Source organism: Pan paniscus, chromosome 12 (assembly GCF_029289425.2).
Source record: "Pan paniscus chromosome 12, NHGRI_mPanPan1-v2.0_pri, whole genome shotgun sequence".
In the NCBI taxonomy this organism is placed as follows: Eukaryota; Metazoa; Chordata; class Mammalia; order Primates; family Hominidae; genus Pan; species Pan paniscus.
In genome coordinates this window covers 56,397,929-56,423,841 of record NC_073261.2, presented here as the reverse complement: position 1 = coordinate 56,423,841, position 25,913 = coordinate 56,397,929, and the positions used below count along the sequence as shown (strand labels likewise).

General features: G+C 49.5%; 1 protein-coding gene across 50 annotated transcripts in view; it reads right to left on the bottom strand.

The window, feature by feature from the left end:
* ASPRV1 (aspartic peptidase retroviral like 1) overlaps nt 1-25,913 on the bottom strand; it is a 197,822-nt gene that overhangs the window by 27,083 nt on the left and 144,826 nt on the right. For 43 of the 50 annotated variants that reach the window (XM_063594863.1, XM_063594864.1, XM_055107829.2 and 40 more), the window contains 2 exons: nt 10,740-10,942; nt 2,803-2,899 (listed from right to left, as the gene is read on the bottom strand). The exons of 4 other annotated variants lie outside the window; for them this stretch is intronic. The gene's annotated coding sequence lies outside the window, so the exon portion shown is untranslated. Of the gene's footprint in view, nt 1-2,505; nt 2,566-2,802; nt 2,900-10,739; nt 10,943-25,913 lie in introns of all 50 variants that reach the window. 3 more of the 50 variants (XM_063594873.1, XM_063594876.1, XM_063594865.1) reach the window with 3 other exon arrangements.

Below are 25,913 nucleotides of genomic sequence, written 5' to 3'. Positions count from 1 at the left end.
GCAAGACGGCTCATCGAATTTGGAGGGGAAGTTTGGAATGGCCCGACTTAAAACGCAGACTATGTGGCAAGCAGTAATAAAAACTCACTGTCGGGACAGGGGGAACACCTCAGAGAAGGAAGCAGTCATCCTTGACTTATGGAGACTCAGAGCAGGGGTCCTGTCAGACTGTTGAGTGGGACACAGATGTCCCCATCCATATATGCCTGCCCATGAACAAGTAAGCAAGGCGTCTAATATGAATCCCAATCAAAAGACACAAGTGCAGAAAGCTCTGCCCTCAGGTAGATTCATAGCTGAGCCTGCTTCCTGCATGGGCAACTCTATCTACATGAGGCCCAGGACACATGGCAGTGGGTAGTTTAGCTAACAGGGGGAATGGTCCTCCCCAGCAACCCCTCTGCTTAGCAGCTGAGAAGGCAGCAGTGAGCACTCCCCTCGCTCAGAGAGACACAAGTGTGCCCAGAATGGAATCTGCTCATGAGGGGCTGCCCTCTGGGGTAGGTCAAGGCCTCCCAAACCAGCACATCCACGTGGGAACACCTACAAAGGCTCTATAACTCAGGTCTGTGTCCCCAGCCCAGCAGTGCTGAGCAGGAGGGAGCCCACACTGGAAGTGGGATGACAACTTCCCAGACCCTCGTTCATGCAGCAGACCACAGGCGCTGCCCTGGGTTCTGATAGCAGTACCAGCTCCTCTTCAAGACCTGGGGACCCTTTAATCCAGATGGTGGGGGACAAGAGAACCATGAGACCCCTTTCTAGGGGGCCCTAACTGCTGCCCTGCTGGGCCAGGTGTCACCTTGCTGTGTCTGCTTTGATCACACCCATTGGGACACCATTTGTGGTTCCAGCTGTGCACACGTCTCACTGTGAGCCAGGAGAGTGGGAAAGGACTGGGAGGTCACTTAGTGGGCAGACTCTCAGCCTGCTCTGGCTGGAGCTGAAGAGGCGTCCTGTCGCACAGTACACAACACATACTATGCAATGCTGTCCACCCCAGCCTTGCCTTGTGGGGTCTGGGGCCTGGCAGAGAGGGGGCTTAGAACTGTGGAGAAAGCCCTGCAGAGGATGTGCACCTTCCTCTGGGCTTTGAGAGATGAGCCACCTTGGGTTAGGAAGGAGGAGTAGGAATGCTGCTCCCGGAAAAGGGATCAGGGAACAGCCGGAACGAAGATGCAGGGGTGGGAATGGGTGAGAAGTCTGGTCTGAGTGAGGGAAAGGCATTGGGAGGAGGAGTTCTGAAACACAGCAAACCACTAGGCCAATCGCCATCCCCTCCTGGTTCTTTCACTACAGCACCAGACACAGAAGCCGCGATGTTCCCCAAGGCTACATCCTTCTGGGCATCTCCTGTCTCCCTTCTCCTATCCCTCATCCCTGGTCCAAACAGCCAAGCCCCAGGATCACAGGAAACCCACGGTGGGCTATCCTTGGCCCCTGCCACTTCAGTCCCATTCCTCTGGGCCTCTTGACTCTTATCTTTGCCCTGGATGGACTTTTACATTCATGTTAAAAAAAAAATCAGTTCGGGGTGGTGGCTCACATCTGTAATCCCAGGGCTTTGGGAGGCCAAGGCAGGAGGATCACTTGAGGCCAGGAGCTCTAGACCAGTGCAGGCAACAAAGTGAGACCTCATCTCTACAACAACAACAACAAAAAAAAAATTTAGCCGGGCAGCACATGCCTGTAGTCCCAGCTACTTGGGAGGCTGAGGTGGGAAGATCACTTGAGCCCACGAGTTCGAGGCTGTAGTGAGCTATGATCTTGCCACTGCACTCCAGCCTGCACCACAGTGAAACCCTGTTTCAATAAATAAATAAATAACAAATAAAGGATGGTTGTCTCAGAGCTGAACAGGGACTGGAATGGGAAGGTCTTGGGACCCTGTGTGGGTAGGACACTTACTGACTGGGTGCCACCTTCAGGTAGGAGAGTTCCCAGGTACAGCTGCTCTGAGGCCAAGGCCTCCCATTCATTCATCCAACAAATACTTATCAAGCACCTACAATGTGCCAGGCACTGCCCTAGTCTCCGGGGGTGCACCCGTGATGAAGAGGTTTAAAACCCCTGCCACACTGGGGAGAATGTGGAGAAACTGGAATCTGTGTGCATTGCCAGTGGGTATGTAAAGTAGTATACAGCCACTGTGGAAAATGATATGGTGGTTCCCCAAGTTAAACATAGAATTACCATATGATGCAGCAATTCCACTTCTTTAGGTATAGACCCAAAAGAACTGAAAGCAGGGATTTGAACAGATATTTGCGCACCCATGTTCACAGCAGCATTATTGGTTTGTAATAGCTGAAAGGAAGAAACAACCCAAGCGCCCACGCATGGCTGAACAGATGAACATGTGGTACAGTTACACAATGGAATATTATTCAGCCGTAAAAAGGAATGAAGTTCTGACACATGCTACAACATGGATGAATCTTGAAAACATTATGCTAAGTGAAAGAACCAGACATAAAAGGACAAATACTCTATGATTCTACTTACATGAGGTGTCTAGAGTAGTCAAGTTCATAGAGACAGAAAGTAGAGCGGTGGTTGCAGGAGCTGCAGGGAGGGAAATGTTTGGTGGGTAGTGGGAGTTAGTGTTTAGTGGGTAGAGAGTTTCAGTGTGGGAAGATAAAGAAGTTCTGAAGATGAATGGTGTTGATGGTTACATGATATTGTAAATATACTTAATGTCACTGAATTGTACACTCAAAAATCATTAAAATGGTCAATTTTATGTTATATATATTTTACCACAATTAGAAACAAACAAAAAACCTTCCCCATGGAACTTACGTTCTTCTGAGTTGCCCCAGACGAGAGCTTATAACGAAGAGTAGTGTTAACTCTGCCACCTCAAAGCAGGGGTCAACAGGGGGTTCTGCAGAAGAGTCTGGAGTAGGATGGGAGGGGTCAGGAAGCAAGAGGTCACACACAGGTTCCCCTCAATCTCTGTATCCAGAACGGCTCTCCTGTTACCAATTTTGAGTGTATTCTGATAAAATTTTATTTGACAAAAAGGCTGCCACCACTAAAGAACATTTTTTTTTTCCTAAACCACTGCCTTCCTTCTCTAAAACAACCACTGACCAGGAGATGCTTCCATGAAGAGTGAGCAGGCAGCGGCCACTTTGCAAGAATCTGCATGGGCAGGGGATAGGGCCCAGAGGGCAGGGCTCTCACAGCCCCGTCACACTTCTCCCGGGCTGGAGGGTCAGTTTTCAGATTTCTGGCTCCATCTCCTCCTGGAGGGCAGGGTTCTTGGCTGAGTCACCTCTGGTCTTGCCCAGGGTGGGGTATGGAAACGGCACCTGATTTTGGCATTGGAAACCTTGGCTCCAAGTCCTGGCTGGGCCTTTTATAAGACATTTAATGTCCCAGCCTATTTTCTTAGCTGTAAAATGAGAATGACCCTGACACCACCCATCTCCCAGGATCAGACACAACACCACAGCACAGCACAGGACAGTGCTTGGCACAGAGGCGGTGCACGTACATGGGGGGCCTCAGAGTTCAGGCCTTAAGGCCCAGGAATGGGGGGCTGTGGGCCCCAGGTGTGCCCAAGAGGCCCTGGGGCGGGTCCCTGAGCCCTTGGACCTGCCCAGCCAGCCCTGCCAGTCCTGGCCAGTCCCGGCGCTCATTTGGGGCGTGGAGGGGGCACTAAGTGCACAGCCGCCCCCAGAGTAAACAGCCTGATGAGCACGGGAAAACAAGATGCTGAAATGCTTCTGAGCCACGTCATGGTTTCAGAGGCCCTGGCCCGCCAACCCCAGGAGCCTTCCTGGGCCCCACCCAGGTGATGTGACCACACCCTGTGCTGCCCCTAACCCATCTCTGCATGTGACAATTCTGTGCTTTCTATGCTGGGCTGTGACTTCTTGAAGGCGGGGACCCACCCTACTGGTCTCTACTCCCCTGACACATAGACAGGGGTCAGTAACTGCATGTTAAATCAGCGGTGATGATGATGATGGTGACAATGACAGTTGCAGCAGCTATCCAGCACATGGCCCTTGCCATGGGTGTGGCCACAATGCTAAGAATCTTCATTTAACTCTTTTAACCCTCACGGAAATCCTCGCAGGTGTGTCCTGTTGCCATGATCCTCATTTTTAATGAAGGCACTGAGGCACAGAGAGCTTAAGTACCTTGCCAAAGGTCATACAAAGTGACAGAGGCAGGGCTTGAACCCCAGTGCCTTGGTTTGCCCTTTTTATTTTTGTTTGTTTATGTATTTTTATTTTATTTTATTTTTTTGAAACAGAGTCTCACTCTATTGTCCAGGCTGGAGTACAATGGCGAGATCTTGGCTCACTGCAACCTCCACCTCCTGGGTTCATGCGATTCTCATTCCTCAGCCTCCCGAGTAGCTGGGATTACAGGCCCCCGCCACCATGTCCGGCTAATATTTGTATTTGTATTAGAGATAGGGTTTCAGCATGTTGGCCAGGCTGGTCACGAACTCCTGACCTCAAATGATCCTCCCACCTCAGCCTCCCAAAGTGCTTGGATTACAGGCATGAGCCACTGTGCCCAGCCTGTTCATTTATGTAGACAGGGTCTCACTCTGCGGCCCAGGCTGGAGTGCAGTGGTGTGATCAGGGCTTTCTGTAGCCTCGACATCCAGGGCTCATGTGATCCTCCAACCTGAGCCTCCTGCCACACTTCGCTAATTTTTTAAAAAATGTTTTGTGGAGATGAGGTCTTACTATGTTGCCCGGGCTGGTCTCTAAGTCCTGGACTCAAGCCATCTCCCTGCCTTGGCCTCCCAAAGTGCAGGGATTACAGATGTGAGCCACCACACCTGGCCTCCCTTTTAACCACTCCTCCCAACTGCCTGGACAAGGACACTTTCTCTCCTACTGACTCCTCATCCATGGTAATCATCAACTTCTCGGGAAGGGACATTAGGCGCCCTCGGGCCACCTTCATACACAGCCTCTAAGATCCCTTCTGAGGTGTACCCTGGCAGAGAGGCCATCTTGAGACTGTGTAGACCCTCCTTTGGCAGGGAACTCCGCACCACACCGGCACTCATCTCAGATGGGACCCCAGCCAGCCTCCTCAAACGTGGCCTGCTGGACATAAAGAACGGTCCCTCTCTCATCTTTGGTGGCCTTTCAGCTATATAAATTCACCTCTCCTCTGGCTAACAGCCCCTGCATCGTCACCACTGCTCTGCCCCCACACCCCCTTCCTCTTGGTGACCTGCCTGGGGAATTCCTACTTGGCTGGGATCTGAGAGCTGCACCCCACACACGGGCAGTTGGCCCAAGAAGCGGGGATGGAGAAAGGCTGCGGCCCTCTCTGTGCTAGGTCCTTGCCTCCCATGTGTGGGGGGCTCTCCTGATCTTCACACTCTAGGTCCATAAGGAACCCATGGAAAACCAGTCCCCTTGGGCCCCCACGCTCCTCCACTATGTATTTGAAGGAATCATTTTAGTGAACCCAAACATAAAATGTTACATTTTCCCTTGTAAAATGTCTTCTTTTTTCCACCCTGACAAGACTACTTTGAGTCATGACTTTGTTACCCCAAAGTCATTTATTGTTCCTCCGGGGGCTGGGTCATCTGCAGCCCAGAGAAGCCTCCCTTCAGGGGCTTTATTTGTTATTTTTTTGAGATGGAGTCTCACTCTCATTGCCCAGGCTGGAGTGCAATGGCCCGATCTCGGCTCACCACAATCTTCGCCTCCCGGGTTCAAGCGATTCTCCTGCCTCAGTCTCCCGAGTAGCTGGGATTACAGGTATGCACCACCAGACCTGGCTAATTTTGTATTTTTAGTAGAGAGGGGTTTCACCATGTTGGCCAGGCTGGTCTTGAACTCCCGACCTCAGGCAATCCGCCCACCTCGGCCTCCCAAAGTGCTGGGATTACAGGCGTGAGCCACTGCGGGGCTTTATTTAAAAAAAAAGAAAAGAGAAAAAACACATTGCTCAGCAAGTTTCTCTTCTCTGTCTTGAAATTTAGGACTAATAAATGGATTTGTCTCTGGTCATGCCACCTCTCTCCAGAAGTGCTGCTTTGGGGGCTCTGGCCAACCTGGATGACCACCCGTGGGGAACGTGACCACCTATGGGGAATGTGACCACCTATGGGGAATGTGACAAGTGGGTCGTTTTCTAGGACAGAGTTGAGAGAGCTCTATTTTACATTTTCTCTACTGTTAGGGGCTTCATTTCACTCTTAATGATCTTTGTTCCACTTTTTTTTTTCTGCCAGTGCGAGGACTATTCTCAAGGGAAGTAGAATTGGAAACAAAATGGGAATTGTGCACTTTTTTGTTCTCTCTACTCTGCGTCTTCGCCTAGCCAAGGGGAGTCGCTGCCTTGTCCATCCTCTTGCTCCAAACAGACCAATAAGGAAGCAAACAAACAACTTTGGTGCTGACCAGGATTCCTTTACAATCGTTGCTAATTCTAGACTTCGGTCCTTCTGGACATTCTGACATACCCATGGTATATCACAGCCAAGGCATCAGGCAGTGTGAAAACCCAGCAGGTTCATTGAAAACCTACACTCATCTGTTCTCCTTGGCTGCTGCCTGCCCCCTTCCTCCCTGTTAAAATCATTTGCGATTTCATCATCAAAATCTAATTTCCACTAGGTGGAATGCTTATGCCTGGCAGGTTTTCCTCTACCCCTCACATTATTCTAATCCCACTGAAATAATAATTCCTTTAGGCAGCTTGTTTGAGACCACCATTTTGATCAAGCCCTACTCCATTCTCACCTTGGGGACATGTCACAGAGTGGTTTGTCTAAAATCTTTTCCTAGAACTTTGATATTGTTATTTTAGGTTATTATTGTGATTTCATGTTATCCTCCCCCTTTGGGAGAAATGGTTTCATCATTTTGTAATTAAATTAGATTTGCAAAATGTCAACAATAGGATGTGCAATGCATTACACGTGCATTACGTAGTAATCTATTGTCAAGACAGAGACCTCCTGGTGAGGTGACAGAGCCCTGGGCCCCACTGCCTTCTACTAGACTGTTGCTTTCTCAGATGGTGAGGAATAAATCATCCTTATCTAAGAATCCTTGTCTAAGAAATACCTGGCTTTTCTTTGAGATCCCCTCACTGATTGAAGCACCCCTGCAGTCACTCAGGGTGATTCACAGAAGCAGATCTGGGGACCACGTGGCCAGGGAGCGGGGAGGAATCAGGCTACCAAAGAAACAGAGACCTGGCCCTGCCTCGGCAAGTGGGCTGCCCTGGCTCAGGCCACGTAGCGAAGCAGGCAGAATTTGTCCTCAAGCCCACACCTGCCTACCCCTCCGCCACTGCTCCACAAACTGCACCCCTAGCCCAAATCTGAGTTGCTGTGTCCTGTCCCATGGCTACTTAGGCCATCCCACCAGGCCTGCCATCCCCAGGAAGTATCCAGCTCAGAGTCCTCTCTCCACACCTGTCTCCAAGTGTCAGCAAGCTTTCAGACTGGAAAGGATTTATTCACAAACTCATGTGGGTGAACAAAGGAGTCCAACAGTAAGGGAGACATTTTCAGCTGTGAGGCCAACTAGGGCTGTGTGGAGAGGACTTGCCCCCTGAACCTGAGATCACAGTGACCTTGGTCTCCAAGGTCCTGTGAGAAGCATGGCCGGCCCAAGTCAGAGCCACTCAACAGCATCTTATTCATCCAGAGTCACTGAGGTTCCCATCAATTACATTTTCTGAAAATGAAACTTGAATTGCCAAAACACTATTTTAACCTTTGAAAATAAATCTTCCTAAAAGGTGGCCCATAGTCCCTAATGACTTAAAACCTCTCCTTTTCCCACTGAAGTGGTCATCATTATCCCTATGGAATGGGACAATAATGTGATTGTGTTTCCATGTGCTGTTTAATTACAACCTTCCTTACAGCCTTCACTTTCCTGTTATCTACAAGTCTCTCTCTAAAAACCACCTTCCACCAGCCACCCTTCCAGGCTGTTTCTTTTGCAGAGCGTTGGGAAATCAGACAGCACTCCTGTTAGGACAGTGTGCTCCACAGATGTCAGCGAAGCTTGAGGCCCACAGAGAAATAAGGCACTTGGTTCAGACGCAGGGATTTTGATTAAGCTATTTCTGAGGGTCTTCTTTCCAATACCTTCCAGTTCACGGCTAAAATCCAAAGGCAGATGGGGCCAAGACTCACTTGCACGTGGAATGCTCCTTGAATCTATTTCTCATGGTCTCTGACTGGTAAGATGTTTCTGTCGTCGTGTCACTGTCAGGCAGGAGTTCCAGGGCTTGCTCTGCTTCTATTTGTTATGTGTGGCCCTGCTAGATGAGCAGCGTTGGTGAAACCCCTAGACCTGAGAGGTCCCATTAAGAGGGATGAGATCAAGAGAGGTGAGATGTGCAGCCTGTGTCCCTGACCCTGACCTGGCATCCTTCTCTTACGTGTCTAGTGTGTTCTATAGACTTCAACCTCCTGACACAGCATCTGTGGCCATGGCCATTTTACAGCATGACCAACGGAGCAGTGAGAGTCTGTGGAAAGAGCAGAGCCCCTCAGGGAGACCACTTGGATGAGCTCATCATGTGCTAGCTCTTCAAGGAACCCGGGTTGCAGCGTGTGGGCGGTACAGTAACGGGCAGCCTGGGCTGTGTTTGGAGCTGCTCTGAGTTGGGAAGGGCTGGCTGTCACAGCTGGGGCAAAGATGCAGCCAGGATCTCACTCTATGTTGCTCACCTGGTGGGTTGTGACTCGCTACTGGGTCATGAAATCAATTTAGTGGGTCACAACCAGCCTTTCTCTTTTAAAATAAACAGAATAGGACAGGTGCAGTGGCTTATGCCTGTAATCCCAGCACTTTGGGAGGCCGAGGAGGGCGGATCATGAGGTCAGGAGATCAAGACCATCCTGGCTAACACGGTGAAACCCTGTCTCTATTAAAAATACAAAAAAAAAAATTAGCTGGGTGTGGTGGCAGGCACCTGTAGTCCCAGCTACTCAGGAGACTGAGGCAGGAAAATGGCGTGAACCTGGGAGGCAGAGCTTGCAGTGAGCCGAGATCACGCCGCTGCACTCCGGCCTGGGCGACAGAGCGAGACTCCGTCTCAAAAAATAAATAAATAAATAAATTAATTAATTAATTAAACAGAATAATATCCAAGCACATCACATGTAGTCAGGGTGAATATTGTTTTGACAAAACTTTTGCGGCTGGGTGCAGTGGCTCACGCCTGTAATCCCAGCACTTTGGGAGGCCGAGGCAGGCAGATCACGAGGTCAGGAGATCGAGACCATCCTGGCTAACACAGTGAAACCCCGTCTGTACTAAAAATACAAAAAAAAAATTAGCCAGGCGTGGTGACGGGCACCTGTAGTCCCAGCTACTCGGGAGGCTGAGGCAGAAGAATGGTGTGAACCCGGGAGGCGGAGCTTGCAGTGAGCCAAGATCACGCCACTGCACTCCAGCCTGGGTGACAGAGCAAGACTCTGCCTCAAAAAAAAAAAACAAAAAACTTTTGCTTCAGTGCTATGTATCCATACATTGAGGTGTGTCCTGGTTGGGACAGGAGATATCTTTCTCACCATAAGCAGTGGTCGAAGAAGTCGGAAATACAGTGGTTACACGCACATCCATCCTGCAGTTGATCTTCCTAAGACCCATCCCTGCCACCTTACCCTCAGTTGGGAAGCCAAATGGAATTTGTTCAGGGCCCTAGAACTAGCCTCACCTGGAAGGGACAGAGGAGTCTGGGAAGCCTTCTTGGAGGAGGTGGGGCTTGCTGTGGTGGGAGCAGGAAGAGGGACACAGGGCAGAAGGGAGGGCAGGGGCAATGGTCCCAAGGTGGGAAGAGCAGGAAGAAGGAAGCCTGGAGAGGCCTGGGAGGGGCAGTACTAGACACCGCCTTCTCATGCAGGCAGAATGAGGGCTGAGGCCAGGGTTAGGGGGAGAAAGAAAGCCCATTTGGTTTCGATGTGGAAACAGCCAAGTAATCTTCTACTTGATGCCTGCTTTTGCAGATGGTTGGAATCATCCTTAGTTAAGAACCAAGGCCTCCTCCTCCTTTATTCCAAATCCCTTTGGGGAGCACTTGGTAGTGGAGCAGTCAGGTGGGGTATCAGCGTAACATCCCTAGCTCTCACCAACCCAGAGAATACAACTTCATAGTGCCTGCTTTCCTTTTTTCAGTTTAAATTACAATTTTAAGGTGGGGTGTCGAGGTTCACCCCTGTAATCCCAGCACTTTGGGATGCCAAGGGAGGATCGCTTGAGCCCAGGAGTTTGAGACCAGCCTGGGCAATATAGGGAGACCCCCATCTCTCAAAAAAAAAAAAAAAAAACAATTAGCTGGGTGTGGTGGCACACACCTGTGGTCCCAGCTACTTGGGAGGCTGAGGTGGGAGGATTATGTGAGCCCAGGAGGTCAAAGCTGCAATGAGCCATGATCACAGCACTGCACTCCAGCGTGGGTGACAGAGTAAGACCTTGTCTCAAAAAAAAATTCAATTTTAATTCATTAAAATGAAAAAATCTAGTTCCTCAGTCACACTGGACACATCTCAAATGTTCAATAGCCACATGTGGCCAGTAGCTACTTCATGGAACAGCACAGAGAACATTACTATCATCATGGTAAATTCTAGTGGGCAGTGATGTTCCAGAACAACAAAATGAATAATTTATTCATTCCTTCAGGAATGCAACGTCTTTCATTACTTCTATGACACCTGAAATTCTAAATGCAAATGCTTCTGAGAGAGGCACTGGAATGACTTAAGTTCTTACCAAATAGTAACTGGTTGATGTCAAGGGTCCAAAGAAAGCCACCATCTACGGAAACCATCTACCTGAGGCTGAGTCTGTGTGACACATGGGGGCTGCAGGGATGTCGGACGGTCAGATACTGTCCCTAACCGGAGGTGCTGTCTGAGAATGCTGATGGATAAGGGTTAAGCACCTCCGTCAAGGAGTGTGGAAAATTCTGTGACCTGTGAAGAAAGAAAATGACCCAAAGTTATTATTCATCTTCAGATGAGGGGACAGTTTATTTTCCAACAGTCCTCAGCAGGGGTTATTGCATGAGAAACAAGCTCTTCTCTATTTCTAGGTAAGGCAGAATAAGAAGTGGACACACAAGGAGGCTGGGTGTGGGGCTCACGCCTATAGTTCCAACACTTTGGGAAGTTAAGGCAGGAGGATGGCTTAAGCCCAGAAGTTGAAAGCTACAGTGAGCTATGATCGCACCACTGCACTCTAGCCTGGGTGACAGAGCAAGACCCAGTCTATTAAAAAAAAAAAAAAAAATGGACGCAGGCCTTTGCAGAGGAGGATGCTTGTGAACTTGGCCCTCCTCTGCCCTCTACATTTTACTCAATGACCAAGCCCATGGCTTTATCCATCTCCTCCGCACCAACATCTCCCAGAACCATAGTACCGACCTAGGCCTAGAGATCTAAATACTAACTTATCCTCACCAGGAGCCCAGAAGGAATTGTCACAATCTCTGTGCCCTGCCCCCACCACTTCTCTTCCTGTAGTCCCTACCCTGGCTCATCCTCCACCACACTTGTCCAAGTCAGCACCTGTGAGTCACCCCGGGCTTCTCCTCCTTCCTCCCTCCCCTGTGCAAAGTCACCATGTCTTGGCCACCTCTCCTGTCTGCCTCAAGTCAGCCCTGCTCTCCTCCTCGCCAGCCCTGCCCCAGCTGCGTCCTCCTCCTGCCACACCTGCTCTCTGGCAGGGGCTGCCTGCTGGCTTCCCTGCTTCCAGTCATGGCCACCTCCAGCCCGGTGGCACTGAACCACAGATGAGCAACAGAATGACCTGGGGAGGCATTTAAAATCTAGATCCTGACTCAGTTGATCTGGCCGGGTCAAGCATGTGTATTTTTGCAAAAGTGCCCCAGGTGATTCTGACACATACTCCTAGTTAAGAACCACAGTTACGGCCGCCTCTTCCTCATCGTTATTAATAACAAGAGAAACAACAATTGACATTTTTTGTGCACTTACGTGCACTGCCTCATGTAATCTTCATGACAATGCTATGAGACAGGAGCTGTCTTCTACTCCCATTTTACAGTTGTTGAAACTGAGGCATAGAAAGTCTCATGGCTAGTGAGGGGCAGGACCAGCTCATGACCAGCCTGACTTCTAACCACTGTGCTCTCCATACCCCTTTATAAAGCCGAAATTCATATGTGGCTACCCTCCTCACACCATTTCCTGATAGTTCTAGAAAAAAAAAAAAAGCAGTGTGGGGACACATTTATGATTTCCCTCTCCACCCAACCTCCCACCAATAGCTTCTTAATGCTAAAAGAAGTCTCTTGATCAGGGTAGTGGGGACATAGTGAATACCTATGTAAAAATTCACTGAGATGTATGCTTAGGATTTGTGACTTTATGTTTGTTATTCCCCAATAAGAAAAGATCCTTTAAAAAGTCACTTAAAAAAAAAAAGAACCTAGCAAATCTGAAACAGAGAAAAATATGCATCTGCTAAAGAAACTGGGGAAAGGCCATAAAAATGCCAGCAACTGTGAAGAATTCTTTCTGGTGCCGGGCGCAGTGGCTCACGCCTATAATCCCAGCACTTTGGGAGGCTGAGGCGGGTCGATCACGAGGTCAGATCGAGACCACGGTGAAACCCCGTCTCTACTAAAAATACAAAAAAAAATTAGCCGAGCACGGTGGTGGGCGCCTGTAGTCCCAGCTACTCAGGAGGCTGAGGCAGAAGAATGGCGTGAACCCGGGAGGCGGATCTTGCAGTGAGCAGAGATCGCGCCACTGCACTCCAGCCTGGGTGACAGAGCAAGACTCCGTCTCAAAAAAAAAAAAAAAGATTTCTTTCTGGCAATAACACAGGTAAGAACAGGCTAGGAAAAGATCCCCAGAGCTAACCCGCAGGAAATGCTCGAAAGAAACCAGGCTGGGAGAGGGCATTGGCTAGAGGCAGGGCTCCGGGCATGACTGACAGGAAACCCCAACACAGTGGGCTTGATGGCAGTCGGCAGTCGGGCACAGGCCAAGAGCCATAGCAGTAACAGCAGCAGCGACACAGGGACTCTGAGGGCCCACAGGACTGTCTCTGGGCCAGGGACTGGGGGCTGCCCCAGGTGGAGGTCAATGACAGTGAGTTAACTCCTTAACTTTCACAATTCACAAAAATACTACAGATTCCATCTAGATTAATATTTATTTTATTTTTTGGAAACAGGGTTTCACTACGTAGCCCAGGCTGGAGTGCAGTGGCTAGTCACAGGTGCAATCGCAACGCACTACAGCCTTCAGCTCCTAGGCCTGACCATTCCTCCTGCCTCCGCCTCCCAGGTAGCTGGGACTCCAGGTGCACACCACTGTGCCCAGCTAGATTAAGATTCAAATTAAAAAAAAAAAAAACTCACTAAAATATTGAGATAATTTGTGTGAATATATTAATATAAATTCTGTAGCAGAAGTATTCCTGAAACTGATATAAAGACAGAAACAATGCCTATAATCCCAGTATTTTGGGAGGCCAAGGAGGGCAGATCACTTGAGCTCAGGAGTTCAACACAAGACTGGCCAACATGGTGAAACCTAGTCTCTACTACAAAATTACAAAAACTAGCCAGTGTGGTGGGGCATGCCTGTAATCCTGGCTACTCGGCAGGCTAAGGCAGGATAATCACTTGAACACAGGAGGCAGAGGTTTCAGTGAGCTGAAATCGTGCCACTGCACTCCAGCCTGAGTGACAGAGCAAGACTCTGTCTCAAAAAAAAAAAAAAAAAAAAGACAGAAACCAGCCCAGTCCTAGTGATCCAAATACCAGTGACTTATCCGGCCAGGAGCCTCCACACAACAATCCCAAAGGGAATTGTCACGATCTCTGCACCCCACCCCCACCACTCCCCTTCCTATAGTCCCAATCCTGGCTCATCCTCTACCTGCTCACACCCTGCCCTCCTCCAGGTCAGCACCTGTGAGTCACCCCGGGCTCCTCCTCCTTCCTCCCTCTCCCACCCAAGGTCACCACATCTTGGTCCCCTCTCTCATCTGCCTTGAGTTGGCCCCGCTCGCCTCCTCTCTAGCCCTGCCCCACCTTCGGCCTCATCCTGCCACATCTGCACTCTGGCAGGGGCCGCCTCCCTGCTGGCCTCCCTGCTTCGAGTCATGGCCACCTCTAGCCTCATGGTTTGGAAAGCCTATACAGACTACCTTGATTACATGGATATTTTAGATTCATGAATGCTTTAAAAATGAACAAGACTAAATGACAAGTGATAATCTAGGATAAAATATTTGTAATATATGAGAATTGGGCAAGGTGGCTCACACCTGTAATCCCAGCGACTGGGCAGGCTAAGGCAGGAGTATAACTTGAGGCCAGATGTTTGAGGCCAGCCTCGGCAACATAGTGAAACCCTCATCTCCAAAAAAAAAAAAAAAACCACACACACACACACACACGTAATATATGACAGACAAGGAGTTAATAGCCTGAATACATCTTTAAAATAAATAAGAAAAAAATAATATACCACACTAAATAATAATAATAAACTACACAAATGAAGTGGGAAAAATGGAGAAATATATCAATAGAAAACAGAAAACTGACTGGGCTCGGTGGCTCACGCCTGTAATCCCAACACTTTGGGAGGCCGAGGTGGGCGGATTGCTTGGGCTCAGGAACTTGAGACCAGCCTGGCCAACACGGCAAAACCCTGTCTCTACTTAAAATACAAAAACTAGCTGGGTATGGTGGCATGCGCCTATAGTCCCAGTTACTTGGGAAGCTGAGGTGGGGGATCACCTGAGCCCAGGAGGTTGAGGCTGCAGTGAGCTGTGATCACGCCACTGCACTCCAGCCTGGGCAACAGAGCAAGACCCTGCCTCAAAAAAAAAAAAAAAGAAAGAAAGAAAAAGAAAAGAAAACTAGATAAAGCACATAAGCAGATAATTCATCAGAAAGAATTACCAACGGCTGGCCTGTAAAAGATTCCAAGTAATAAAAAAAGAAAAGGAAAAGGAAAGCAAACTAAAGCAACAATGATATACTATTTGTTTTTGCTTATCAAATTTGCAAAATTTTCAAAAATGCTAATCCCCAGTGTTGGGAAGGACATAGTGAAGGAGGCATTCTCATAGGATTGGTGACGAGAGCCTAAGTTGATACATCCTTCCTGGAAGGCAATTTGACAATATGTACCAAATCCTTGAAAGTGTGCATACTCCTTGATCTACTCTATTTAACTTTTTAAATTAAAAAAAAAACATTAAAGTATTGAGATAGTTTGTTTGAATATATTAATATAAACTCTGTAGCAGAAGTCTTTCTGAAACTGACATAAAGACAGAAACCATGCCTATAATCCCAGCACTTTGGGAGGCCGAGGAGGATGAATTACTTGAGCTCAGGAGTTCAAGACAAGCCTGGCCAACATGGTGAAACCCTGTCTCTACTAAAAAATACAAAAGTTAGCCAATGTGGTGGTGCATGCCTGTAATCTCAGCTACTTGGGAGGCTAAAGCAGTAGATCCCCTTCTACTTAAGGGGATGAAAATAAGGATGTGGCTGGGGTTGGTGGTTCACACCTATAGTCCCAGCACTTTGTGAGGCCGAGGCAGGTGGATCACCTGAGGTCAGGAGTTCAAGACCAGCCTGACCAACATGGTGACACCCTGTCTCTATTAAAAATACAAAAACATTATTAAAAATACAAAAACATTAGCCAGGCATGGTGGCACATACCTGTAACTCTGGCTACTCAGGAGGCTGAGGCAGGAGAATCGCTTAAGCCCAGGAGATGGAGGTTGCAGTGAGCCAAGATCTCCCCATTGCACCCCAGCCTGAGCAGCAAGAGCAAAACTCCATCTCATAAAAAGAATAATGATAATAATAATAAGGATGTGCACAGAGTCAGAATTATATATAATGGCCACAATTGTTAATAACCTAAAGTGGCAATAAGAAGGGATTCGTTAAATCATGGTAAATTCATAGTGAAATATAAGCAATCAATAAAAATTTCATTGACAAGAAAAAATGTTCACAATGTATTGCTAAGTATAAAAAGCGAGTCATAGAACAGACGTACAGTATGAACCCATTTATGTAATAAAATATATATGCACAGAAAAAATATCTCAAAGGATATAACCAAAACCATAGCAATGTGTATCTCTGACAAATATTAGCATGATTTTTAATTTTCTTTTTCTGTTTCCTACTTCTCTTGTAAGAAACATGGCAGTGTGCACTGGCAGAAACCCCGCAGGTAATGCAGACCCCACCATACCCCCACCTTTCCATCTACCTGGTGGGGTTCCCTGTCCAGAGCTGCCCTGTAGCTCTGAGCATTGATACCCTTTGTATGAGACATAAATGCTATTTCTTGTGCTGCTGTTTTAACTTTTCAAGCTTAATCTTGCCTCCTCAATTTTCTGTGGTAAGACTGGGTAAGGTTTGTGTCTCACATTTCTTGTGTGTTCTTCACACTGCCTACTACATAGCAAGTTCACAGCAAACAGCCTAAGAAAGAATGTGTCACTTCTGTGCCCAAGATCTCGTGGGCTGGCTGGCCCCACAGGTGTGGCATCTGAAAGAGCTCAGTTCTAGGCCAGCTTGAGGCTGCATGTTGTGGGCTACCTGTCAATCTAGTTCTATGAAGATGCCTATTGTCCTGCTAATTACTGTAGAGTGATGGGGCTGCTTGTTTAAAGCATAGGTTATTGCCCTCACACCCAGAGGCAAAGCCAATCCTGTGGCATCCTGTAATTAATGAGCCCATAGCATTTCTTCCTGCCTCTAGTGCAAAGTTGGCTTTGATCCAAGGGAGCACTTCCCCTCCATCTACAACTTCACATCTTTGCTGTTGGAGGCCTCTTCTGAGAAAGTACCTCCTTTCTTAAACTAGGGGGCTGATCAGAATAGCCCTATGTCCCTGGTGTTCAAAGTCAGCTTCACCAGCTCCCCCTTGTCCTTCTGAGTGATAGAGTATGCTCTTAAGTCCAAGCAAATCTACTATTCAACCAGCTCAGTTTATAGGCCCAGAGGCCAAAAGAACCCTAGAGACCACTGCAGGGGTGACAGACGGTTTGTTCATTCAAATTCAAAAAGTAAATGTTTATAGTTGTCGATAATCTCTGCAATCAGCACTCACTTCAGTTAAATCCTCTGTAGAAAAATGAGTTAAATCCTCTGGAGAGGGAGTCAGAATCAGGGAGAGGCCAGACAACTGCCTCTTTTTCTCCTTGTGTATGTGTGAATGTGTCTGGTGCTCACAAGGTTCTTGAAGGAGTGGACGGAGGAGAGAAGTCCTGAAGTCTTTGCCAAGAGCACATGTGAGAGGCTTTATGGAGGCCAAGCCCAGACTTCCATCATGGGGACCTTGGCCAAGGTACTTCACAGCTCTGTGCCTCAGCTTCCTCATCTGTAAAATGGGATGATCATAGAGGACCTGCCTCACAGAGTGGTTGTTAATGGATGTTAAGCACGTAGAACACTGCCCAGCCCAAGGTGAACAGGACACAAGTATTTGCCACTGTTAACAAAAGCAGAGGGAGCCTTCTGAAAATGTCATCTTTTGAGTCCCCTGAGCACTCTCTTGCTCTCTCTGTGAAGAAAGATTCCACACAGCCTGGCATGAGAGCAAGCTCCCTTCCCAGGTGCTTTAGAAGCCAAAGAAGTGGCTGTAGCTGAGCTGGAAGACAGCTACTGGCCACAGAACATTCCTTTGGAAACTCTTCTCCAAGCAGCCCACCAAGGGTCTTGGGTGTTGAGAGAGCCCAGCCAGCCATGACGGCTGCCAGAGGCCTAAAACGAGGGTTGTGCTGCGGTTTCAATGTTTCTCCCAGAAAGCATGTGTTGGAAACTTTATTCCCAATGCAAGTGCTGGGATGTGGGGCCTGAGAAGTGATCAGGCCATGGGGCAGAGTGAATGAATGCTATTATCATGGGAGTGGGTTCCTCACAAAAGGACAAGTTTGGCTCCCTTTTCTCTCTTCCACTCTTTTCCCCTTTCCACCTTCCACCATGGGCTGACGCAGCAAAGCCCCTCGATCTTGGACTTCCTAGCCTCTAGAACTGTAGGAAGTAAATCTCTGCTCATTATAAATTGCCCAGTCTGTGGTATTCTGTAATAGCAGCACAAAATGGACTAATACAGGGTGTTTGAGAGGAATCCCACACTGGCTTACGGGAGGGCCATCTGCCACAAACGGAGTCTTCTAAGGGTGAGGGTTGGCCAAGGCTCCAATTCTTGGAGGAAAGGTTTCTTTTCTGTAGCCTGAGAGTCTGAGATAGAAAAGCAGAAGAGGAATAGGAACCAACTCCAGATGGAGTCCTTGTTTTTAAGAGGTGGGGTAAGCCAGGCGCGGTGGCTCATGCCTGTAATCCCAGCACTTTGGGAGGCCGAGGCGGGCGGATGATGAGGTCAGGAGATCCAGACCATCCTGGCCAACATGGTAAAACCCCGTCTCTACTAAAATACAAAAAATTAGCCAGGTGCGGTGGTGCGCACCTGTAGTCCCAGCTACTCAGCAGGCTGAGGCAGGGGAATCGCTTGAACCTAGGAGGTAGATGTTGCAGTGAGCTGAGATCGTGCCACTGTACTCCAGCCTGGCAACACAGCAAAACTCCATCTCAAAAAAAAAAAAAAAAAAAAAGAAGTGGGGTAATTGAGTGCTAGTCAGTTGGTCTCATGGCAGGACACTACTTCAGACACATCAGTATTTGGTAAGAAGATAGACTACCTGAGTCATTAAGAAACTTTCATTTTCTTATATGGTAGAATCTGTTCTTCCCTCTGAACCTAGACTTTCTGAAAGGAAGTTAAACCTCTTCTCGTCTCCTGCTCTATCTCCTCACCTAAGCCTCAGCATTTTCTTGTTCAATCAACAAACATCTTGGTTCCAGGCACTTGAACCAGCCTTGGGCCTCAGGTGAATTGATGTCACTGGTCCCCGTCTGTTGTTACCTGCTCACTGGGGCTCAGAATGCCACTGCCTTTTGTCTATTTTGTTAAATGCTGTACCCCCAGTGTTTAGAATAGTGCCTGGCTCACAGTATGTGCTCAGCAAATAGCTGTTAAATGAATGCATGAAGATGTTGCAGTGTCCATCGCCCTCCCTCAAGCCCATGCCACCCTCACACAGAGAGGTTCCACTGTGGTTTCTTATTATTATTATTATTTTGAGTCAGGGTCTCATTCTGTTTCCCAAGCTGGAGTGCAGTGGCAATCGCAGCTCATTGCAGCCTGGACCTCCAGGGCTCAAGCAATCCTCCCACCTCAGCCTCCTGAGTAGCTGGGACTACAGGCACAAGCTACTATACTCTGCTAATTTTTAAACTTTTTGTGGAGACGGGGTTTCCCTATGTTTCCCAGGCTGGTCTTGAACTCCTGGGCTCAGGCAATCTTCCCACCTTGGCCTCCTAAAGTGCTGGGATTATAGGAGTGAGCCACCATGTGCACCCAGCCTGTGGTTTCTTTTATCAATGTTTTTGTTCCACTTCTACATCCACTTTTATCTAATTCTGTTGTCTTCTTGACACGCATGCCAAATTGTCAATTTTATTTGTCTTAAATGTATTTATTAAAGTTACAGATTTTCTTGTTTTCTAATTCATTAACTTCTTTTATCTTAATTTCCTCCAGTTCCTTCTTGTCAGTTTATTTTTTGTTGTCTTGCTTCTTGAGTGTCCAACTTGCTCAGTTAAATTCTATCTGGTTTAATAATAAAGCATTTAATTCCAAGCATTTTTCTTTGAGAATAGCTGAGCCACATTTAGTAAACTTTGTAGTGTCTTCAACATCCTTAATTTCTCCATAGCTTGTGACTGCATGTACAGAATGACAATCTATCCCACTACCCACCCCCAAACTTCACTAGCCATTCTCCTGTTCTTTGAGAGGGAAATTCGCATCTACTCATTGTTTATAAAAAGCTTTTTGTAAATACACCTTCAAGCCACTTCCCTTCAACCCAGATACCACCCACCCCTCAGCCCCTGTTACATAGAGACTCAGGAGCCATGGGGGAGAGCCATGTGCTGGGCACTGTCTGCCCTTCGATAGCCCAGGGTTTCTCAATGTCAGCACTATTGACACTTTGAGCTGGATAATTCTTTGTGGCCAGGCTGTCCTGTGCATTGTAGGATGTTTGGCAGCATCCTGGCCTCTTTCTACCCACTAGATGCCAGTAGAATATGTGCACATGCACATGCCCATGCCCATGTGCGCACACACACATACACCCCAAGTTGTGACGACTAAAAATATCTCCAGACATTGCCAGATGTCCTGTGCTGGGGCTGGGGGGTAAAACTGTCCCTGTTTGAGAACCACTGATACAGTCCTATAAAAGCCACAGCCATAGAGAAGCCAGGACACACAATCTTACCTCCCACCTCCGCAAAGGTCTGGGAGGACCAAGGCCTGGAGGTCCCACAGTGGGGCCCCCTATGGTTAGGTGTAGGAGCTGCAAATGAGGAGGCAAAGGAGGCCAATTCTGTTTCCTTAGGTGGGTATAAATTTTCCCTCTTGCAGATGGAAAGAAAATGGGATCTAGGTGGCTTCTAGCTGGGAGGTAACTTCAAACTTAGGAGACCAAGAGGGTACAGGGGCAGGCTTCTCCAGCACCCAGTGGCCTTGGCCTCGGTTAGAGGGCATAAGAGGACACCAAGACTCATGGGAGCCCAGTCCAGTCCAGAGGGGAGAGGGCCAGATAGGATTCAGAGCTGAAGCCCTGGCCAAAGCAGAGAGAACACCCTTACTTCATAGAGCCTCAGGGTACAAGAACATCAGCAGCCCCTCTGTTCTCAGGAAGCAAGTGGGATCTGTACTTGGTCATAAAAAGAAGCCCATTACCCTTTACATAAAATAACATCCTGATCATTTAGCGCTATTAATGTATAAAATGCACATACCCTTGACCTAGCAGGTACATTGCTATGAGTGTATTTTATGGCTATACCAGCACAAGTGCTCGGGGTCTACAGAGGGGCTGTGGCATACTAATCCAGAGTGCAGCCTTGGGTTGGGGCCTGGCTGCCTGGGTTCAAGTCCCAGATCTACCACCTACCAGGTATGTGATCTTGGGAAAGTTATTGACCTCTTTGCAACAGAGTTCCTTCATTGTGACATACAGGCAGTAAAAGGACCTATCTCTTGGGCTGCTACAAAGATTATGTAACTTACCATATTCCAACAACATAGTCTGTGGTCAATAAATGCTAGCTAAAAATCTGGGAATTTAAATGCCAATCATTGAGGTTAAGAGTTCTAGACCAGGCAATAAGAGTGAAACTCCGTCTCGGATGAGAGCTCGACTGTGTGGTAGATAGAGCTCCCTCTCCCCTCTCCCCTCTCCCCTCCCCCCTCCCCCCTCTCCCCTCCCCCCTCTCCCCTCTCCCCTCTCCCCTCTTTCCACGGTCTCCCTCTGATGCCGAGCCGAAGCTGGACGGTACTGCTGCCATCTCAGCTCACTGCAACCTCCCTGCCCGATTCTCCTGCCTCAGCCTGCCAAGTGCCTGCGATTGCAGGCGTGCGCCGCCACGCCTGACGGGTTTTCGTATTTTTTTGGTGGAGACGGGGTTTCGATGTGTCGGCTGGGCTGGTCTCCAGCTCCTAACCGCGAGTGATCCGCCAGCCTCGGCCTCCTGAGGTGCCGGGATTGCAGACGGAGTCTCGTTAACTCAGTGCTCAATGGCGTCCAGGCTGGAGTGCAGTGGCGTGATCTCGGCTCGCTACAACCACCTCCCAGCCGCCTGCCTTGGCCTCCCTAAGTGCCGAGATTGCAGCCTCTGCCTGGCAGCCACCCCGTCTGGGAAGTGAGAAGCGTCTCCGCCTGACTGCCCATCGTCTGGGATGTGAGGAGCCCCTCTGCCTGGCTGCCCAGTCTGGAAAGTGAGGAGCGTCTCTGCCCAGCCGCCATCCCATCTAGGAAGTGAGGAGCGCCTCTTCCCGGCCGCCATCACATCTGGGAAGTGAGGAGCGTCTCTGCCCGGTCGCCCATCGTCTGAGATGTGGGGAGCACCTCTGCCCTGCCGCCCCGTCCGGGATGTGAGGAGTGTCTCTGCCCGGCCGCCCTGTCTGAGAAGTGAGGAGACCCTCTGCATGGCAATCGCCCCGTCTGAGAAGTGAGGAGCCCCTCCGCCCGGCAGCCACCCCGTCTGAGAAGTGAGGAGCGTCCTCCCTCCTCGTCTGGGAGGGAGGTGGGGGGGTCAGCCCCCCGCCCGGCCAGCTGCCCCGTCCGGGAGGTGAGGGGCACCTCTGCCCGGCCGCCCCTACTGGGAAGTGAGGAGCCCCTCTGCCCGGCCAGCCGCCCCGTCCGGGAGGGAGGTGGGGGGGGTCAGCCCCCCTCCCGGCCAGCCGCCACATCCGGGAGGGAGGTGGGGGGGTCAGCCCCCCGCCCGGCCAGCCGCCCCGTCCGGGAGGGAGGTGGGGGGATCAGCCCCCCGCCTGGCCAGCCGCCCCGTCCGGGAGGGAGGTGGGGGGATCAGCCCCCTGCCCGGCCAGCCGCCCTGTCCAGGAGGTGGGGGGGGCGCCTCTGCCCGGCCGCCCCTACTGGGAAGTGAGGAGCCCCTCTGCCCGGCCAGCCGCTCTGTCTGGGAGGGAGGTGGGGGGGGTCAGCCCCCGGCCCGGCCAGCCGCCCCGTCCGGGAGGGAGGTGGGGGGGTTAGCCCCCCGCCTGGCCAGCCGCCCCATCCGGGAGGTGAGGGGCGCCTCTGCCCGGCCGCCCCTTCTGGGAAGTGAGGAGCCCCTCTGCCCGGCCAGCCGCCCCGTCCGGGAGGGAGGTGGGGGGGTCAGCCCCCCGCCCGGCCAGCCGCCCCGTCCGGGAGGGAGGTGGGGGGGTCAGCCCCCCGCCCGGCCAGCCGCCCCGTCCGGGAGGGAGGTGGGGGGGTCAGCCCCCCGCCCGGCCAGCCGCCCCGTCCGGGAGGGAGGTGGGGGGGTCAGCCCCCCGCCCGGCCAGCCGCCCCGTCCGGGAGGGAGGTGGGGGGGTCAGCCCCCCGCCGGGCCAGCCGCCCCGTCGGGGAAGTGAGGGGCGCCTCTGCCCGGCCGCCCCTACTGGGAAGTGAGGAGCCCCTCTGCCCGGCCAGCCGCCCTGTCCGGGAGGGAGGTGGGGGGTCAGCCCCCCGCCCGGCCAGCCGCCCCGTCCGGGAGGGAGGTGGGGGGGGTCAGCCCCCCGCCCGGCCAGCCGCCCCGTCCGGGAGGTGAGGGGCGCTTCTGCCCGGCCGCCCCTACTGGGAAGTGAGGAGCTCCTCTGCCCGGCCACCACCCCATCTGGGAGGTGTACTCAACAGCTCATTGAGAACGGGCCATGAAGACAATGGCGGTTTTGTGGAATAGAAAGGGGGGAAAGGTGGGGAAAAGATTGAGAAATCGGATGGTTGCTGTGTCTGTGTAGAAAGAGGTAGACATGGGAGACTTTTCATTTTGTTCTGTACTAAGAAAAATTCTTCTGCCTTGGGATCCTGTTGATCTGTGACCTTACCCCCAACCCTGTGCTCTCTGAAACATGTGCTGTATCCACTCAGGGTTGAATGGATTAAGGGCGGTGCAAGATGTGCTTTGTTAAACAGATGCTTGAAGGCAGCATGTTCGTTAAGAGTCATCACCACTCCTTAATCTCAAGTACCCAGGGACACAAACACTGCGGAAGGCCACAGGGTCCTCTGCCTAGGAAAACCAGAGAACTTTGTTCACTTGTTTATCTGCTGACCTTCCCTCCACTATTGTCCTGTGACCCTGCCAAATCCCCCTCTGCGAGAAACACCCAAGAATGATCAATAAAAAAGAAAAAAAAAAAAAAAAAGGAAAAAATAAATAAATAAATAAATAAATAAATGCCAATCATTGGTTAAATACATGTGACATATCCATTCTGTGAAATACTGGGTAGCCATTGAAAGACATGAAGTAGAACTCTATCTACTTAAGCCGGGCGCGGGTTGCTCATGCCTGTAATCCCAGCACCTTGGGAGGCTGAGGCGGGTGGATCACCTGAGGTCAGGAGTCCTAGACCAGCCTAACCAACATGGAGAAACTCCGTTTCTACTTAAAAAAAATACAAAATGAGCCGGGCGTGTTGGCGCATGCCTGTAATTCCAGCTACTTGGGAGGCTGAGGCAGAATTGCTTGAACCCTGGAGGCGCAGGTTGCGGTAAGCCAAGATCGCACCATTGCACTCCGGCGTGGGCAACAAGAACGAAACCCTGCCTCAAAAAAAAAAAGAACTATATCTACTTAAATAAGTAGAGCTTATTTAATAATAAGTAATAAATATGAATATATATATAATAGAAAAATTGTGCTAAATTTTATAATATAGATGATACACATGCAGAAAAGTATATATCATTTGAGCTTATTTGCATATAAAAAGAGCTATGTATAAATAGCTATGTGACTTTAACTGCATAGAAAGTTTCTAGAACCCTCAAGAAGCTCATTATATCTAGGGAGTGGGACTGGAGGACCAGGGAACTTTTGCTTTCTCCTTTGATATTGTTTGAGTCTCCTACTATGAGTATGTATTTTTATTTATTTATTTAGCGACAAAGAGTCTCACTTTGTCTCCCAGGATGGAGTGCAGTGGTGTGATCTCAGCTCACTGCAACCTCTGCCTCCTGGGTTCATGCAATTCTCATGCCTCAGTCTCCCGAGTAGCTGGGACTACAGGTACGCTCCATCACGCCTGGCTAATTTTTGCATTTTTAGTAGCGACGGGGCTTCACTATGTTGGCCAGGCTGGTCTTGAACTCCTGACCTCAAGTGATCTGCCCACCTCAGCCTCCCAAAGTACTGGGATTATAGGCATGAGCCACCGTGCCCGGTCTATTTTTTTTTAAATAATAATATTCATCTTTTGAATGAGATAGATCTATCTCATTCATTCATTTCCGCTGCTGTGGAAAATTTTTCAAGATTTCTTATTAATTTTTTTAAGTGGCAGAATATGAGTAATATAATACAAGCCATAGGAACGAATCTCCATTCACAAATCCAGGTGTGCAAGAAATCAAATTTTAGTCTATAACTCAACTCATTGATTATGGTAAGCTTCAATCCTGACAATAGAAAACTTAATTTCAGGTATGTCTGAATTCTCCAGAATATTCAGAAGTGCCAGGCATGGGGCTGCCGATGAAGTCAGCAGAGGCCAGGTCTGGCAGCCTCTGCTGCTCTGTGCCTCTTGGGGCAGCCAGGAACCTTGGATCAGGTTGCCTGTGTCTTCATGGCCTAGTCCAACCTTGTCCAACCTACAGCCTGTGGGCCGCATGCAGCCCAGGACAGCTTTGAATGTGGCCCAGTGCAAATTTGTAAACTTTCTTAAAACATTATGAGATGTTTTTGTGTGATTTTTTTTTTTTAAGTTCATCAACTATTGTGTTAGTGTATTTTAGGTGTGGCCCAGACAATGCTTCTTCTTCCAATGTGGCCCAGGGAAGCCAAAAGACTGGACACCCCTGGCTAGCCCTACCATATGACTGCCTCCTTCTGGGATTGTAGTCCTGCCCCCAGCCAGCCTGGGGAGGACAGGGCTAAAAGGGTTGGGGTCCTTTCCACTCCCAAGGAAATCCTTCTTCCATCGTTTCCAGTCAAGGCATTCAGTCTGTGCAAGAGAATCCTCATCCTTTGATGAGCCACTCAGCAAATCCTGGAGTTGCCCTAAATGCTTAAGCTTTCAGCACACAAAAGCCAGAGATGCCTGAAGATTAATTCAGTTTTCTAACCTGAAAAGCTGCTCTGGAGGTAATGAGCTCCATAAATGTGAGGGCAGAAAAAGGGAAAATTCAGGGGAGAAAAAAATTAATTTCTCAGATACTATCCCTGCCACTCACATGTGTAAATGCAAAGCAAAAAGTGTAAACATTTCCACCAAATAATTAACAGTGCCTACCTGTATGGTAGGCTTTAGGATGGGGGAAGGGGTGCAAGAAGAGCATTTATGTACTTGTCTATATATTTCCAAA